The sequence below is a fragment of the Procambarus clarkii genome, chromosome 45, assembly GCF_040958095.1.
Source record: "Procambarus clarkii isolate CNS0578487 chromosome 45, FALCON_Pclarkii_2.0, whole genome shotgun sequence".
NCBI classification, from domain to species: Eukaryota; Metazoa; Arthropoda; class Malacostraca; order Decapoda; family Cambaridae; genus Procambarus; species Procambarus clarkii.
In genome coordinates, this window is record NC_091194.1 from 35,151,896 (window position 1) to 35,158,194 (window position 6,299).

Below are 6,299 nucleotides of genomic sequence, written 5' to 3' on the forward strand. Positions count from 1 at the left end.
AGCAAAAGGCATTGATGGTACTTGATTTTTATAGAGGTAGTTAAAAAGATTTTGGGCAGCAAGACGTCGATAAGAAAACAAGCGTTTCAAGTCTGAAGTGTAAATTAGGATTATGTTAAGGGCCTCTTGAGAACTTTTAGGTGAAAGGCGATGATTACCTGTTAATGTCTGAGCCAGACATCTAATATCTTCAGGGCTCAGTGTTTTTAACAAATCACGTACATTGGCTTCATAAGGGGAATTAATGAGGTTCATAACATATAGGAAGGAATACAACACTAAGAATGGAGATAAATAATATAAAAGTTTATTTATTTACTTACTTCTTTATTTATTATATAAATATATAGAAAGTACATTAATGTACATAATAAAACTGAATGTAGCCTCCAAAAAATATCATTGAGTCAATGTCGCTATGCAGAGCGACACACACAGGACACTGTCTCTGACCACACCCTTGTCGAGTCCACTTCCTCCACACCTATCGCACTGTAATAATCCATTCCGTGTCCAATCATAGTAAGAGTCACTCACCACTGATAATTGTACTTTTGACCAGAAGAGGGCACCTTCTTTTCCCATACTTGTGGGTGACGGCTCATAGATAGCAGCGCTGCCATCGCTTCTCCATTCTCTGTGGAGGCGTCGGGTCCATAACACAATTACAATGAGAACCATATTTATAAATCGTGAAATAGAAATACTCACTCATTTTTAACAAAATTTATTTAGGGTTGGGGTTTGAATAGGGTAGTATCATCATATCTTTGTCTCAAATTTCCCAAATAATAGGTAATTGGGATTAACATAGTAGTATATCAAAAGGCCCTTCTTACAATAATGTCAGTCCAAAAATTAAAACTCTTTATTGAGGATTAAGTTATTATATCTTAGCCAATAGCCAAGGCTACCTACCATGCTACCTACCACCAAAGTACAGCTCACCACCCATATATTTTCCTTCAATGTTGGAATGATTGGAATTACCAATTTAAAATTTCAAGTCATATATACGATATATATGGGAATTTAGGGGATATTACAAAAAAAACATACCAATTTAAAAACACCATGTAAAATAATTATAACATTTAAAATTGTGAAAACAATTGTTAATATAATGAAAAATTTCTTAACAAATAATTATATAGTTTTCTTCGTGTGTGTAATACCTATATAAATGGTCCCATTTGTAACATATTTACTGTTATTTATATTTAAACTATTATCAAGGATTGTAATGTTATATTTTTCATATAACCAACACATTATGACATTCAAATTATCTTGTAAATTATTACACACCTGAGTTTCGTTATTGATACCTCCTACTATTATAGACAAGTGATTCCAACATAGTAGTATATTTTTATAATCCCATAATACAGAAAATTTCAAATATTTAACAGGAGTCCTAATCATATATGCATCTTTAATAAAAGATAAATTTTGAACATTTTCATTATAACTTTGTACATTTTCATTATTATAATAACGGCATTCTATTAAAATTGACGCTAAGTTAGTTATATTTATTTGGTTTGGAAGTATAATAGATGAATTTCGTCTTATTAGTATATATACCTGTATAGTGTCTTTAAAGTTTAACTGGAACTCGAACCATTCTTGTTGTGATAGTAAATCATATATATTGAAAAGTTCTTCATGTTTATATTTAATTTGCTCATCACCTCTATCAAACCAGTATTTAATTGAATCTTTCAATACTATAACTTCATTGCAATCATACTCTTGATTCATTGGAATTACTGGAATAATTATTAATAATAATAATAATATTAATATTAATAATAATAATAAAAGGGTTGGAATAATTTTCAAGCCACAAAATAAACTAAAAATAATATAACATTAAAGCTTGTTTTTATATTTTAATCTTTCAACATTTAGTAAAAAATATATGGTTATGGATGTCATTATTAACAATCAAGGAAATCAGCAACCAAAAGCAGATCTAGAGCAATATTATTTTCAATTGGAAATTCAGGATCAGTAGTAATCTCATTTTTCTTGAATTGAGTATTGTAGGTGAAACATGTACACGCTTTTTGAAGAAGATTTATTTATTTATTTATTTTTATTTATTTATGCATATACAAGAATGTACATAAGGAATGTGAGGATACAAATATGGTAATTACAGTCTTATAAAGCCACTAGCACGCGCAGCGTTTCGGGCAGGTCCTTAATCTAAGAAAATTTTAAGGAGGTAAATACTTGCAAAATTATAGACAAAAAATGATAACAGATTACATGAAATGAAAAAAAGATGAGAGAAAATTGTAGGTACAGTATATTAAAGCACATAGGTAGCTAAGATTGATTGCAATGACAGCTTGAATGGTAGTTGACAAAAAAATTGGTAGGCATAATACAGCAGAAACAATATAAGATTGGTTGCAATGACAGCTTGAATGGTAGTTGACAAAAATTGGTAGTCACAATACAGCATATGGCTAGCACATAAAAGAAGACAGCAATGAACACAATGATAAGGTTGTTTGAAATTACATAAAAATTAGGAGATTGGGTAACACTAGGTACAGAGCAAATTTAAAGCTCAGTGTAGGAAACTAAGAAGATGAAGTTAGGTACTTTTTGGTTTTGCTTTTAAATAAGGCAAAAGTTTTACAGTTTTTCAATTCACTAGGGAGTGAGTTCCATAAACTAGGTCCCTTAATTTGCATAGAGTGTTTACACAGATTAAGTTTGACCCTGGGGATATCAAAGAGATATTTATTTCTGGTGTGGTGATAATGGGTCCTATTACATCTGTCCAGGGAGAGTTTCAGAGCATGGTTTGCATTTAAGAACAGGGTTTTGTAAATGTAGTTGACACAAGAGAATGTGTGGAGGGAGTTAATATTTAGCAAGTTTAGGGATTTAAACAAGGGAGCTGAGTGTTGTCTGAAAGCTGAGTTAGTTATCATTCTGATAGCAGATTTTTGCTGTGTGATGATGGGCTTAAGGTGGTTTGCAGTGGTAGACCCCCATGCACAGATGCCATAATTAAGATAGGGGTAAATTAGTGCATAATATAGTGAGAGGAGAGCAGAGTTAGGAACATAATATCTGATTTTGGAGAGTATACCAACTGTCTTAGAGACTTTCTTAGTTATGTGTTGAATGTGGGTGCTGAAGTTGAGTCTCTTGTCTAGGAATAGGCCAAGAAACTTGCCATCATCTTTATTACTGATGTTAATGTTGTCTATCTGTAGCTGAATTGCATTTGATGATTTGCTTCCAAATAAGATGTAGTAAGTCTTTTCGATGTTTAATGTTAGTTTGTTCGTTGACATCCATAAGTGGACTTTTTTTAATTCATTATTCACAACATTATTTAGTGTATGTGGGTTGAGGTTTGAATAGATAAGAGTAGTATCGTCAGCAAACAGTATAGGTTTGAGAATATTAGAGACATTAGGCAGATCGTTTATATATATAAGAAATAGAAGAGGTCCTAAGATGCTGCCCTGTGGCACTCCAACGGTAATTGGTAGAGTGGACGAAGTTGTATCATTGATGGTTACATATTGGTGTCTGTCACTAAGATAGGATCGGATGTAGTCAAGGGCAAGGCCTCGGATTCCATAATGCTGGAGTTTAAGTAAGAGGTAGTTGTGATTAACAGTATCAAAGGCTTTTCTTAGGTCAATGAAGAGTCCAATCGGAAACTCATTTTTGTCAAGGGCTGAGTAGATAACGTCAAGGAGACTAATGATTGCATCGTTGGTGCTCTTTTGGGACCGGAAGCCAAACTGGCAGGGGCTGAGTATGTCGAATTTTACGAGGTAGGAATAGAGCTGTTTGTAAATAATTTTTTCAAATATTTTTGATAGAATGGGTAGATTTGATATTGGTCTATAATTGTTTATGTCCGCCGGATTGCCTCCTTTATGGACTGGCGTTACTCTTGCTTTTTTGAGGATATCAGGGAAGGTGTGAAACTCTATAGATTTGTTGAACAGTAGTGCTATGGGTGGGGCAAGGGCATGGGAGGCTCTCTTGTACACAATGGACGGAATTTCACTGGTGTTCCCTGCCTTGGTTTTTAGAGAGTGTATGATGGACACAACATCTGCCGGGCTGATTGGTGAAAGGAGAAGAGAGTTTGGATAGCTGCCTGAGAGATATGTGTTAATATGTGTCTGAGTCTGTGGGATTTTACTGGCAAGATTAGCACCAACCGATGAAAAGAAACTATTAAATTCATTTGCCATTTCTAAATCAGTTGACGGTATATCCCCCTCCTTGTAGAGTTTTATCTGGTTATGTGAGTGTTGCTTAGTTCCTAGGATACTAGAGATAGTTTTCCAAGTGTTTTTCATGTTGCCTTTTGCTTCATTAAATCTATTCACATAATATGCAAGTTTTGCCTTTCTTATGATACTGGTAAGCATTGATGAGTACCTTTTAGCTACTTCCTTTGAAACTAGGCCAATCCTAACTTTCTTCTCATATTCATGTTTCTTGTTGATTGAGTTGAGAATGCCACTTGTGAGCCATGGATTGTTTAATCTTTTGTCAGTTACTTGCTTTGTAAGAAGGGGACAATGAAGGTTGTAGAGGCTTAGAGTTTTGGAGAGGAAGAGGTTAGCTAATGAATTTATATCATGGGTATTATTGAATTCAGAATCCCAGTTAATATTGTGAAGTGCCTCTGTAAGATTGTCTAAAGCTGATTCACTGTGTAGCCTAAATGAAAGTTTCTTGCTTTTTGGTGGTGTTATGTCCATGTTCGCTATGAGAAAGGTAGGATAGTGGTCAGTTGTTCTGTCGTAGATTATACCAGATACAAGGGGAGCTGTTATGTTTGTCCATATGTGGTCCAAGGTAGTGGCTGATGTTTGAGTGACTCGGGTAGGTTTGGTGATTGTGGGGATTAGCATACAGGAGTTCATGCTGTTAAGGAAATAGTCAACTTGAGAGCAATTTTGTTGACCCAGGTCAATATTAAAGTCTCCTCCCAGAATGATGTGGTTTTTGTTGAGATTGTTGTTTATAATAAGATTCCTTAGGTTGTCTGAGAAAGAAGCTATGTTAGTATTGGGAAATCTATAGATGGCTCCAATAGTCAGGGAGGATTTAAGGGATTTAATTGTAAACTGAGCAAAAGTATATTCACAGTAGTCATCTCTGTCACTAATAACACTGTTGCAGATAAATGTATCTCGGTAATATATAGCTGTGCCACCACCTTTTTTATTAGGCCTACAGTTATGAATGGCTTTATAACCAGCTAAGTTGTAGAGTTGGGTATAGTCTTTATTTAGCCAAGTTTCTGTTAAAATAATGAACGATAGGTTAGTACCTAGTGCTGTGAGTAGTGCATTTAAATCGTCAAAATGTTTACCAAGTGATCTAACATTTTGGTTATAAACTGATAGACAGGTGCTATTTTGGAGTTTGTTTTTAGCCTGGTGTGCTGTGAAATACTTGCAATAATGATGATCAATGTGCTGGTTGGTATAGATATGAGACAGAAGATTTTGATCAGGATCAATATCAGTGTGCATAGAGATGCAGAGGGATCACGATACAAGATACACGATAAAGCAAAACACAAGAATAAGAGCAGATACAATAAAATAGTAACAATTTAGAAGTAAAATAAAGATCCAATAGATAGCCAGGGAGGACACAGAAGTTACATAAAATAAAACACAAAAAATCAGTAGAGACTGACAATATAAATGTAAAATAAAAAATAATAAGAAAAATAATAATCATAAAAAAAATGATCTTGAAGATAATTAGCTTAGTAATGGTTAATTAACAGGGTAATAAAACTGAGCAAATCAAAATCAAAAAACTGAGCAAATATCTTCTTTAGTGAAGATATGATCTGAAGAAATAAAATAAAAAAAATAAAAGTATTATAATTATTTATTTATTATATACAGTTTATATGTTTCTCGAAATATAACAGTTTATCTGTAAATATAACAGTTTATATAATAAGACTTTGTTCTAACAGCTTTATACTTACGGAATTGTTTTAAAATGGATTTCATTTTTTTCATTTTCAATACACGTTGTTGAACTTGACATCATAGCTTGAATTAAATTTGAGATGAAGGCATCTTTCCTTTTAATGATGAATTCATGGTCATCACAAGATATTAACTTGATGTATGTGGAATTAGGACCTTCACATCCACCATAGAAAATCTGGTAATATTGTGTTAGTGTTTTTTATCTTCAAAAAACATTCAATCCTATTTTACATCATCTCATCATGATAAAACTCAATATGTATATTGTGGAGGTTTCTC